Source organism: Dermacentor silvarum, chromosome 2, assembly GCF_013339745.2.
Source record: "Dermacentor silvarum isolate Dsil-2018 chromosome 2, BIME_Dsil_1.4, whole genome shotgun sequence".
Lineage (NCBI taxonomy): Eukaryota > Metazoa > Arthropoda > Arachnida > Ixodida > Ixodidae > Dermacentor > Dermacentor silvarum.
The window spans coordinates 169,608,308-169,618,273 of NC_051155.1; the positions used below are offsets into that span (position 1 = coordinate 169,608,308).

Sequence of the window (9,966 nt, forward strand, 5' to 3'; positions counted from 1 at the left end):
CCCTTCACGACTGTCCTTGCTTTGTCTGTTGTTACCCTGTCTTTCTTTTTTTTGTGAACTTATCTTTTTCTTGTGGACCTGGAACATGGCCACCTCCGTCACTCAGCAGCACTACAACTCGTACACGATTCTGTGAAAATTATGCACGTAAACCGTAGCCTTTGGGATACTTCGCTCAAGTATAACGAAAATAGCCTTTATTTTACTATCCCCAATGAATAACAACCGTCTTTTTCGTTTTTTATTATACGAAAGATGAGGCGCCGAAGTGGATATACAATGCGGTCGAAAGTTAAGGGGAACACTGAAATGTGCGCCTTTCACTTTGCTTGCGCCATAGTTGAAAGTCTTTGCGGAAGCAATGTCAGTGCACTGTGCAGGTGTGTCGAAAGAAGTGAGAGGTACCGACCACAAGTTATCTGCTGCAAATATATGTGATTGTACTGTTTCGCTAAAGTGTCCTCTTGGCATCTACGTAATGGGTATTCAGTTTGCTCTTGTACTTAACTTCTTAATTACTTTACAGCACATATTTCAGTTTACAAGTTGTAGCCGGTGAGTTTGTAAGGCGTATCCACTCGGAACAAATTCTCGGAACTACACCAGTCTCGCGATATTATATTTTAAAAAGTCCGACGAAATTCAACGGTGCTCCAGTTATTATTGCGTTATAATGCATAAAACAGAGCCTTTTTTAAAGCTTGCGGACGCGTGCGTCATACCAACATTCAAGACAGCCGCGGCATTTTAGCGTGACAAAATGCGCATGAAAGTAAGTGGAAAGACAGCCCATTTTTAGCTAGTTGACGGCGCATCGCTCAAAACCGGTGCAATCCTCAGAATTCGTTCACTAGCTAGAATTCGTAGATTGAAATAACTGCCGTAAAGCAGTTAATCAACAAGTTCATTAGTGTACATATGCTAATTATTCATTTGAGCATTTTGATTTCTCGTGGAAGTAATGGCAGCCTGATCCAGTAATTTAGCTGAAGGATTAAAACTGTGCCTTCTGGCATAGGCAAATTCTTAAAAGTTGGTGCAGCTAAATAAATAACACCCTATTTACTGTATAACACTTATATGTGTTCCATCGGGATCATTCCGTCGTCATACCGTGGTCGTCATACCATCGTGGTCGTTCCGTCGTTGTCACACCCTGGTCGTGGTTTCACGTGTCGTCATCCCGTTGTCGTGGCTACGTCGTCACGCCGTCGTCGTCATTTCACAATCATTAGATGGCCGTCCTTCCTTCGTCGTCATGTTGGCTGAGCGAGATGTTTCCCAGTGGATATGTGTCCAACTTCGTCATGCGATCTGTACTTACAAACGGTCACTGAACAAGAACAGCGTTCTTCGCTAACACCAATAAAAGCTTCGCTTAAACGGATTCCCACCGCGCCAGGGATCCGCACATTCTAATGGGAAGCGTTCTTGACGAGTTAATCCCTGTTTTCTGTAACGGGACTGCGGTATCGGGTTGTTTTCGTTTGCTCATGCTTAAGATAGTGCACCCGCCGGGGTGGCTCAGTCAGCTAAGGCGTTGCGCTGCTGAGCACGAGATCGCGGGATCGAATCCCGGCCGCGGTGGCCGCATGTCGATGGAGGCGAACTGCAAAAACGCCCGTGTGCTTGCGTTGTAGTGCACGTTAAAGAACCCCAGGTGGTCAAAATTAATCCGGAGGCCTCCACTACGACATGCCTCATAATCAGAACTGGTTTTGGCACGTAAAATCCCAGAAAGAAGAAGACAGTGCACTTTAAAAATGTGGGCCGTTCGCGTGGGTATGTGCCCTTGGATATGTACCACATCGGTTATGTGCCGCTCAATGAGCTTCTTTTACGCCAACTTGGGTATCTGCCACGTGGGCCTCGGGTTGAGAGAGAGAGATAAGTTTAATGATGCGAAATGCAGAGAGGTCGGCCTGAGGTAAATTCCTCTAGCCAGCTACTCTGCGTTGGGGGAAGGGGAAGAGGGAAAGAAAGAGGGAAGAAAGAGGCGCATGATGGGTGACGATGATGAGAGAAGGAGGATATGAAACATATGGCAAGCATTTTGGCATGCTCAAAGCCTACAGTCCAGGCCCGTACTTTTTAAAAAGTTCAGTAGCGCCTGCATGGCCTTGAAACTTGATTGAGTGTCTGGCCAAGGGCCTAAAATAACGTCCTCCGACAACGGTGGGCTGTCGAGACGCGTAAGGTCATTATTCAACCTTTGACGCTCTTGCACGTACCTAGGGCAGTCACAAAGCACATGACCTATAGTCTCTTTGACATTGCACAATTCACAGTCTGGAGACTCGGTGCGTCGCATGAGGTGTACGTTCCCGCGCGTAAACGCTACCCCCAGCCTTAGTCTGTGCAGAAGACTGGCACAGCTGCGTTGAATTTTCGGTGGTAGCCTAAATTTCATGGTAGGGTCCAATCTCTGCAGTCGTCTGTGTCGATTATCCGGATTGTCCCAGTGCTTTTCAGTCGATTTTCGGATGACACTGGAGAGAAGGCAGTTGGCGTCCGCTCTTGAAAAAGGAATCGCACGCATTGACTCTGGTTCTTCCAGTGCTTTCTTCGCTTCGGCATCAGCCAATTCGTTGCCGTGTATACCACAGTGACTGGGAATCCACTGAAATGTGATGTGGTGGCCGTTTTCTTGCGCTAAAGTGTATAGCTCGGCAGTTTGAAGAGCCAACACTCTGTACGCGCTTTCTTTCAACACCAGTCTAAGTAGTTGCAGAGCCGACTTTGCGTCACTGAAGACTGTCCATACTTGAGGAGGCTGTTGCAAAATATATCGAACGGCCTCTCTGATTGCCACGAGTTCCGTAGATGTTGTAGTCGTCTTGTTACACATGCGAAACCGTCGAATGACTTCATGCGCAGGCACGACGAAAGCCACACCAGACGCATACGACGAGACCGATCCGTCTGTATACACATTCACCGAGGAGTCATATTCTTTCGACATATATTCAAGTGTTAAATGTCTGAGGCCGACGGTAGGTATTCGCGATTTTTTAGAAATTCCGGGAATAGATAGACGCACCTCAACCTACGGAACAATTGAGGAGGCTCGCGTCACCCCTTTACCTGTCTATCTACGATGCGAACCTCTTCGAGTATTCCTGCGACTACTGTGCCGTCATGGATGCCATCCCTTATCGATACTTCCCGACATACGGCCAGACTCCACATTTTCAAGAGCCATTAAATGCCAAGAATCTGCCATACCATCATACTTTGCCCCTGCTGACCTTCCACGTATGCCCCCATGGGTAATGTCCAAAATACGGGCCTCGGGTTATGTGCCACAGTGAATTAGGCGCCTTCAACATGTTTCACGGGGTACGCGCGCCTCTTCAATGCACCACTTTGACGCCAACTTCGGTCACTGGGTATTACAAAAACACCAAAAACACTTACCTAGTGACATCTACGTAGATGTTGACAGAAGGTGTCTCTGCTTAATTTTTTTTTCGAGAACATGGGGCACTAAAAACATCCTTGAGCAAACTACGTGAAATGTAAGCCTCTGTCACAACACATATCTTACAGCGCCTAAAAGAGGCTATTACTAAATGGCCTAAGTAATAGTGCTTAAGCCAGTGTGGTGCATCCTGTACATACAGGAAATGACTTTTTAGAGCATTTTTTTATGCTGCTTCATTATTTTTCTGTGTGATGCATGTTCAAATGCACCATGAATAATATTAAGGCTTTCCTGGTTCTCTTACGTTAAGACGAATTTCTCGTAAGACAAACAGGTTCTCACAATCCCTCCGAGTTCGTAATAAAGGTAGTCTACTATAAAATTTGTTATATGTAAGCTCTAAGGCTCATGTTGTGTATAAACTAAATCATGTCTCTTGTATATCTTATGTATACACAGTGCTGGTAGCTTCATGTGGCAATATAGCGGAGCTGTGGTTGTGTTCAAAATAGGGAATGGCGAACTAGGTTTAGTAGTCTCTGGGCTTGTGACTGAATCAGCCAAGATATAAGCGGCCAATCTACTAAGTATTTGGAAAAAACTTAAAATGGATGCCGCCGTGAAAATTCTGTGAGCACCCGTACGTAGGCGTTGTGTGTATGAGACACTGCTCGAGGGAAGTGTCCAGTTTGTTGTACTTACGCACGTGCAGTAACGTACGGCGAACATTTGCGTTGCACGTGGAAAATAAGTAGTTTATTCAGTTTAACAAGTGCCGCGCATTCGTAAGGTGGGCGGTTCTTTTGGCAGGTAGGTCTTGCCATCAACCGTGCTTTGTTTCTGAGCTGACCAAATTTGTGATAAGATCTTTGGACCAAATTTCCTTTCTTTATCGTAAATATGCAACTTCCTTCCTTAACGTGTGTTGCAAGACCTTTACACGTTTAAGAATGTTCATTGAGCCGCTGTTTTTTTTTTAAGTTAACAGCATTTCACACATTTAGTTTCCTTTCTTGTCAGACTTACCTGAACCTGTCATGGCATATTATTTAAGCACTTATTGTAAGGTTATTCGAATTTATCAAATACTTCAGTCCAGCTGACATTGCTATTGCCCCCAAAACGGTCTTGTGAGGTCGGCAACGGTCTGTAAGAAGCAGAAAAAAGAAGCAAGCAATGTAAGCTAGCAGATAGGCTGCTTGCAAACAGAATGGCCATCACTACACTCAGTAAGGGAAGCAAACAGAAATACAACCTTGGAGATATTGGATATTAGAGAATTCGGAATTAGTAATAGCAATCCAAAGAACATCATACGTAAGAAAGAAGTCGCAGCTTAGCCCAAAAGGCGAAACGTCGATTGCGATAACAAATTAGTAGACAACTATACAGAGTAACGATATTAGTTTTATCGGCCGTATAAACTTGCAAGCATTCGCTTACTAAATTAACAAGCACGGTGTCACACGCACACGAGTAAACGCGAACACATCTGGCTCTATGACCGCTGGACCTTGCTGTCAAAACTCTGCTGCAGGAAGCGCGGCCACAGCAGCGAGCGCATTGGCCTTCGTTCTGTCACTCTCTTCAACGCAACTAAACCTCGAAGGCTCAGTGCATACGAAGCTACCGCCACTCGGCGCATGTACTCTGTCCACATCGCAGACCGCTTTGACGTGGGCACGTCGCCCACTTTGTGTACGTCACAGATCGCTGTCAAGATACGGCGCCCGCGCGGCCGCAGGCAGCAGCCGCCGCCTGAGAAAAATGCCCCCCCCCCTCCTCCCTCATCTCCCCCACCCCGAGCCTCGCTGGTGATAGAGGACAACTCCTTTCCGCCTGGCTTTCTCCATCGCGCGCACGAGATTGAGCCGCGATCGTCGGTTGGCCCTAGCAAGCTTTCACTGGCACATACAACGTACGGCGTGCGGAGACGATGTTATCGTGTTTGGGCCTTATACGGAGCATCACGGCGACGACAACGGCGACGACGACAACAGCGGCGGCAATACAAACACACACAGACACACACATTTCTTGTTTATCAAGATGGATAGCCTGACTGATAAATATTTTGGAGATAATAACTACAATAATAACTAACAATAATAGACAGTAACTAGGCATTCCACTGCGAAAACAAATATTACAAATCAACGTCTTACAGAACCATTGGCGTCCTACCTATTAAGTTCCTTGAATGTTTTGTTTACACATTGTAGGAGACAACAATGTAGTACACGAATGTATCTGTGAAGACTTAGTTCTCTCAACTGGCCGTATTTTCCAGTGTCTCAACGCGACAAAGTAATAGACAAGACAACGCGCTCTCTCTTGTTTTGTCTGTTTGGTTGTCCCGTTGTTGTGCTTGAAAAAAGCAATATGTTAGTAAGTAGCTGAACATCCAAGCCCCGAAAGTGGTTGCGTTCTTTAGGATTCCTACTAGTCGGGAACATGCCCAGCGCACTGACCGGATTCATTTCTTCGATTCCGCCACCTCAACACCATTATCGAGAACTTATGCCGCTAAAAGGTATCGCTCGCAAGCGCATGAGCTTACTCTGACATAGTGCGATTCTAGCCAATTCACCAACTCGCATTCATATTAGCCCAGATCCGCATCTGCAGGTCTCTGTTTTCCACCTGTAAAGTTAGCTTTGCTGTCTAGCGGTTTGACCAGCTAATTGCGGCGCAGTCATCTTTGCAAACAGCGTTTACACGCACACTTTGCTTGTACTCTGACGGGAAAAGTGTAGACATGGCTCTCGTGATAAACACTGGGCAAAAGACAAGCTTGTTTGTTTGTTTGTTTGCTCTCAGTTTGTGGTTCATATCCACCATGGGGAATTGGCCGAAAATTATAGGGAATTAAAAGAAAGCGTTTACTACTGCATGCTATATAGATGTTTTAAGGCAACAACAACAAGAATAGAGTGTATCTTGCATGCATGATAGCCATCCAGCTTGTGCATCTTTATTTGAATGATGACCGGCACCGCGAATAATAGGACAAATGAGCAATGCAGAAAAGAGCACACGAATTTCTACATACCAATAAAAAATATGAAAAGGGCCTAATGGACCCTTTCCAGATTTGTCTTTCCAAATAGGAAACCTTACGCCACTTTATTCAGATGAATGACACATTAAACTTACCTTCCAGTCGTATCTCCGCTCGCTTAGTTCGACCCGGTTTCCTCTTGAAAGCTGTAAATGACGTGGGAACAACGCGTGTTTTACCGCCATTCTGACAAATGATAAAGTGATGCAAAACCTCCGCAAGTTTCGACACTATAGCTTGTAAATGTGCCATTATATCCAAGAGCCTCATTATTACCTAGCTAAGCCTACTGGAGCAATAATGCCCTTCGTGCGTTAATTGATGCCTGTACAAATCACGCGTAATCTGCTACAAACCCAGGTGACTGTACGCATGCCAGAGGTAAAAAAAACGCACATGCTCTAGACTTATCTGTTCCCTTTAAGAGTGATCCGAGCTGTACACGAGTAAGGTAAACAGTATTATTACTTGTGAGTGGGTCGTCGACAATTTCCAAGCCGTCCGTGAAGCAACCGTCCGCTCTCTGCCAGCTATGAATGGCTCGAATCCACTCCGGCTTATAGAACTCTGGAAAGCCGGCCAGCCCACAGAAGCCGACTGGAAAAGAAACGAACGAAGATATCACGAGGCTCACATGGCCACTCCTTCATTATGTGCGAGCCATGATAAAGGATCATCATCATCATCATCATCATCATCATCATCATCATCATCATCATCATCATCATCATCATCATGGTATTATCTCCGAATGTGTTTTCTGTCTTACAGCGAAGCTGTTAGCTTCTAGCTGATGGGGATTTCTCATGGCGTTCTCACCGAAAAAACGGCAGCTGGAAAAGGGGTTTGTGTTTGAGTTCCTGCTCAGTAGAATTATGTTTTCCCGTATATTCGAATTGCAATCCTCCTATGCTATCATGTCTGCAGGTTGTGTGTAAGTTGTACTTTACGAATTTTCAGACCCATTTTACTTTGAGAAATTCAAGTACTTCAATAACGTACTACACGAATGAGTGTGTATGCTGTGCTAACGGTATCGCCACCTAGTGGCCGCGGCCGCTCAGACAGGCCTCGAACGGCAGCTGGAAACGGGCTTTGTCTCAGTTTCTGCGTGACAGACTTATGTCTTCTAGTATATTAGGCGAGGCTTTATAGGCTCACAAGTTTCGGCGACGGTGGCGGTGGCGTCACGCTGAAAAGTGGGCCGATCCTGGTGATAGTGCAGAAAGGGTCCAAGCTCAATGGCACATACCAGGGACAAAAAAGAAAGAGAGAGATAGAAAGAGAGAAAGAGAGAGAGAAAGGACGAAAGAAGGAGTGAAAGAAAAAGAAAGAAAGAGAGAAAGACAAAGAGAGAGAGAGATAGAAAGTGAGACAGAGAGAAAAGTGAGAGAAAAGAGAAAGAGAGAGAACGAATGAGGGAGAGAGAGAAAGAAAGAAAAAAAATCACCAGCCCTTTCCCTGTCGAGAAAATGGGGGTAAGCGAAGCTTGTCGTGTGTGTACTTGACCTATTACTTTCCCTTCCCTTCCCTACTACTCTTAGTTCCCTTTCGTGGTACCTTTCCTTCCCTTTCCTTCTAGTTTTGTTTCCCTTGCGTGAAACTTTTCCTTCCGTTGCGTTGTACGTTTCCTTCGCTCGATGTATACATTTAATAAACGTTTATGTTTTATTACCGTTACATGTCGTGAACCTTACGTTACCCTGACGAAGGTCAGATACACACATGACAAGCTTCGCTTACCCCCATTTTCTCGATAGGGGAAGGGCTGGTGAATATTCGAATGACGATCCGAAGCAATCATGTTTGCAGCTTGTAAGTCGTACTTTACGCATTTTCTGGCGCAATTTGCGTTTAAACATTAATTTAGTTCATGTAAGGCACTTGTGCTTGGTGGAAGTCCTGGAAGAATGAGGATGTATACTGTACTCCCGATGTCGTGCGTGCGCGCATGACTTATGTCGCTTGTTGTAGTGGTGCTCGTGTAACGTCGTCTAACGTCAGTTGTGGTGGTACTTGTCTAACGTCCACACCAGCTTCGCTGTATACATCAGTATTCAGAGAATCGAATGAAGGCGGACTTTTTTGCCAGCTAAGTACTTTCCAGCACTGCCACTACCATAGACATATTTCACAACCCAATTCACCACCCTGACATAATTCACACTGACCGGAGGAAGCTCATGGGCAACTCTGCCCCCCAGCATGTGAGCATTTTGCTACTTCTGAAGCGAAGTCCACATACGTCCCATTCTACACTGCCTTACTCTCGATCCTCATCCATGCGATGACGTTTTGCAACCTGATGTTCAAGTTTTACCAAAGGACATACTCGAACACCCTAATCACATAGTCACGTTAGCCTAACTTCGGCGCTGTTAGAGGTCTGGTGCATGCGATTTATTGGGTGGCTACCTCTCCTCCCTCCTCCCGGTTTCCCTCTTACATCTATCTATCTATCTATCTATCTATCTATCTATCTATCTATCTATCTATCTATCTATCTATCTATCTATCTATCTATCTATCTATCTATCTATCTATCTATCTATCTATCTATCTATCTATCTATCTATCTATCTATCTATCTATCTATCTGTCTATCTATCTATCTATCTATCTATCTATCTATCTATCTATCTATCTATCTATCTATCTATCTATCTATCTAATCTAATCTAACTGTTTCCTCGCCAACGTGGACCGCTGGGTAGTCCATTTTCTAATGCTGAGAGAACTGGGTTTAAAGCCAACCACTGGGCCAACTTTGCTGATTTGTATGTGACATTGGGTAGGTGGCGTCATTCAATGAACCTCTTTCAGGCTAACATAGGTTACTAAGTATGCGCCACCGGGTATATGCCGCTCGCCAATGAACCTCTTTGATGACAAGTTGGGTCACTGGCTACGTGCAACTCCTCATTTACAAAGTAAAATCACACAAATTTCTCCTGTGCAGAGAGGAATCGAACCCTCGTCATATACAGGGTGTTTCATTTAACTTGGGCCAAACATTAAAAATATGCAAATGCTACGTAGCTGGGCAGAACCAAGGTAATGTTGTTTGCCGTTGCTATCAACAAATTTCTCCTGTGCAGAGAGGAATCGAACCCTCGTCATATACAGGGTGTTTCATTTATCTTGGGCCAAACATTAAAAATATGCAAATGCTACGCAGCTGGGCAGAACCAAGGTAATGTTGTTTGCCGTTGCTTGGAGATACTCAGACTATTTTGACATCCCGCCTAATTAGACAATTAGTCTTAATTAATGAACTCCTCAGTTATTATAATTACAGGAAAAGGGTCAATTAGAAAATTGTAGAGCAACATAAAAAACTGCAGATACAGCTTTCTGTTGCTCAATACGTGCTACATAAAAGTGTTTTTCTGACCGTGAAAGAAGCCCGCGAATACACGCAAAATTGCCGCGCGACTGGCCGCTCGAGGCACTTTGCGTATATTCGCGGGCGTCTTTCACG

At 44.9% G+C, this 9,966-nt stretch overlaps 1 long non-coding RNA gene across 1 annotated transcript; it reads right to left on the reverse strand.

The window, feature by feature from the left end:
- Positions 1-4,164: 4,164 nt before the first annotated feature.
- On the reverse strand, positions 4,165-7,086 carry LOC125943216 (uncharacterized). Its single transcript, XR_007465652.1, has 3 exons — positions 6,954-7,086; positions 6,581-6,631; positions 4,165-4,571 (listed from the first exon to the last, which is right to left on the reverse strand). It is a non-coding gene; the product is annotated as an uncharacterized LOC125943216 (long non-coding RNA).
- Between the last annotated feature and the right edge of the window lie 2,880 nt (positions 7,087-9,966).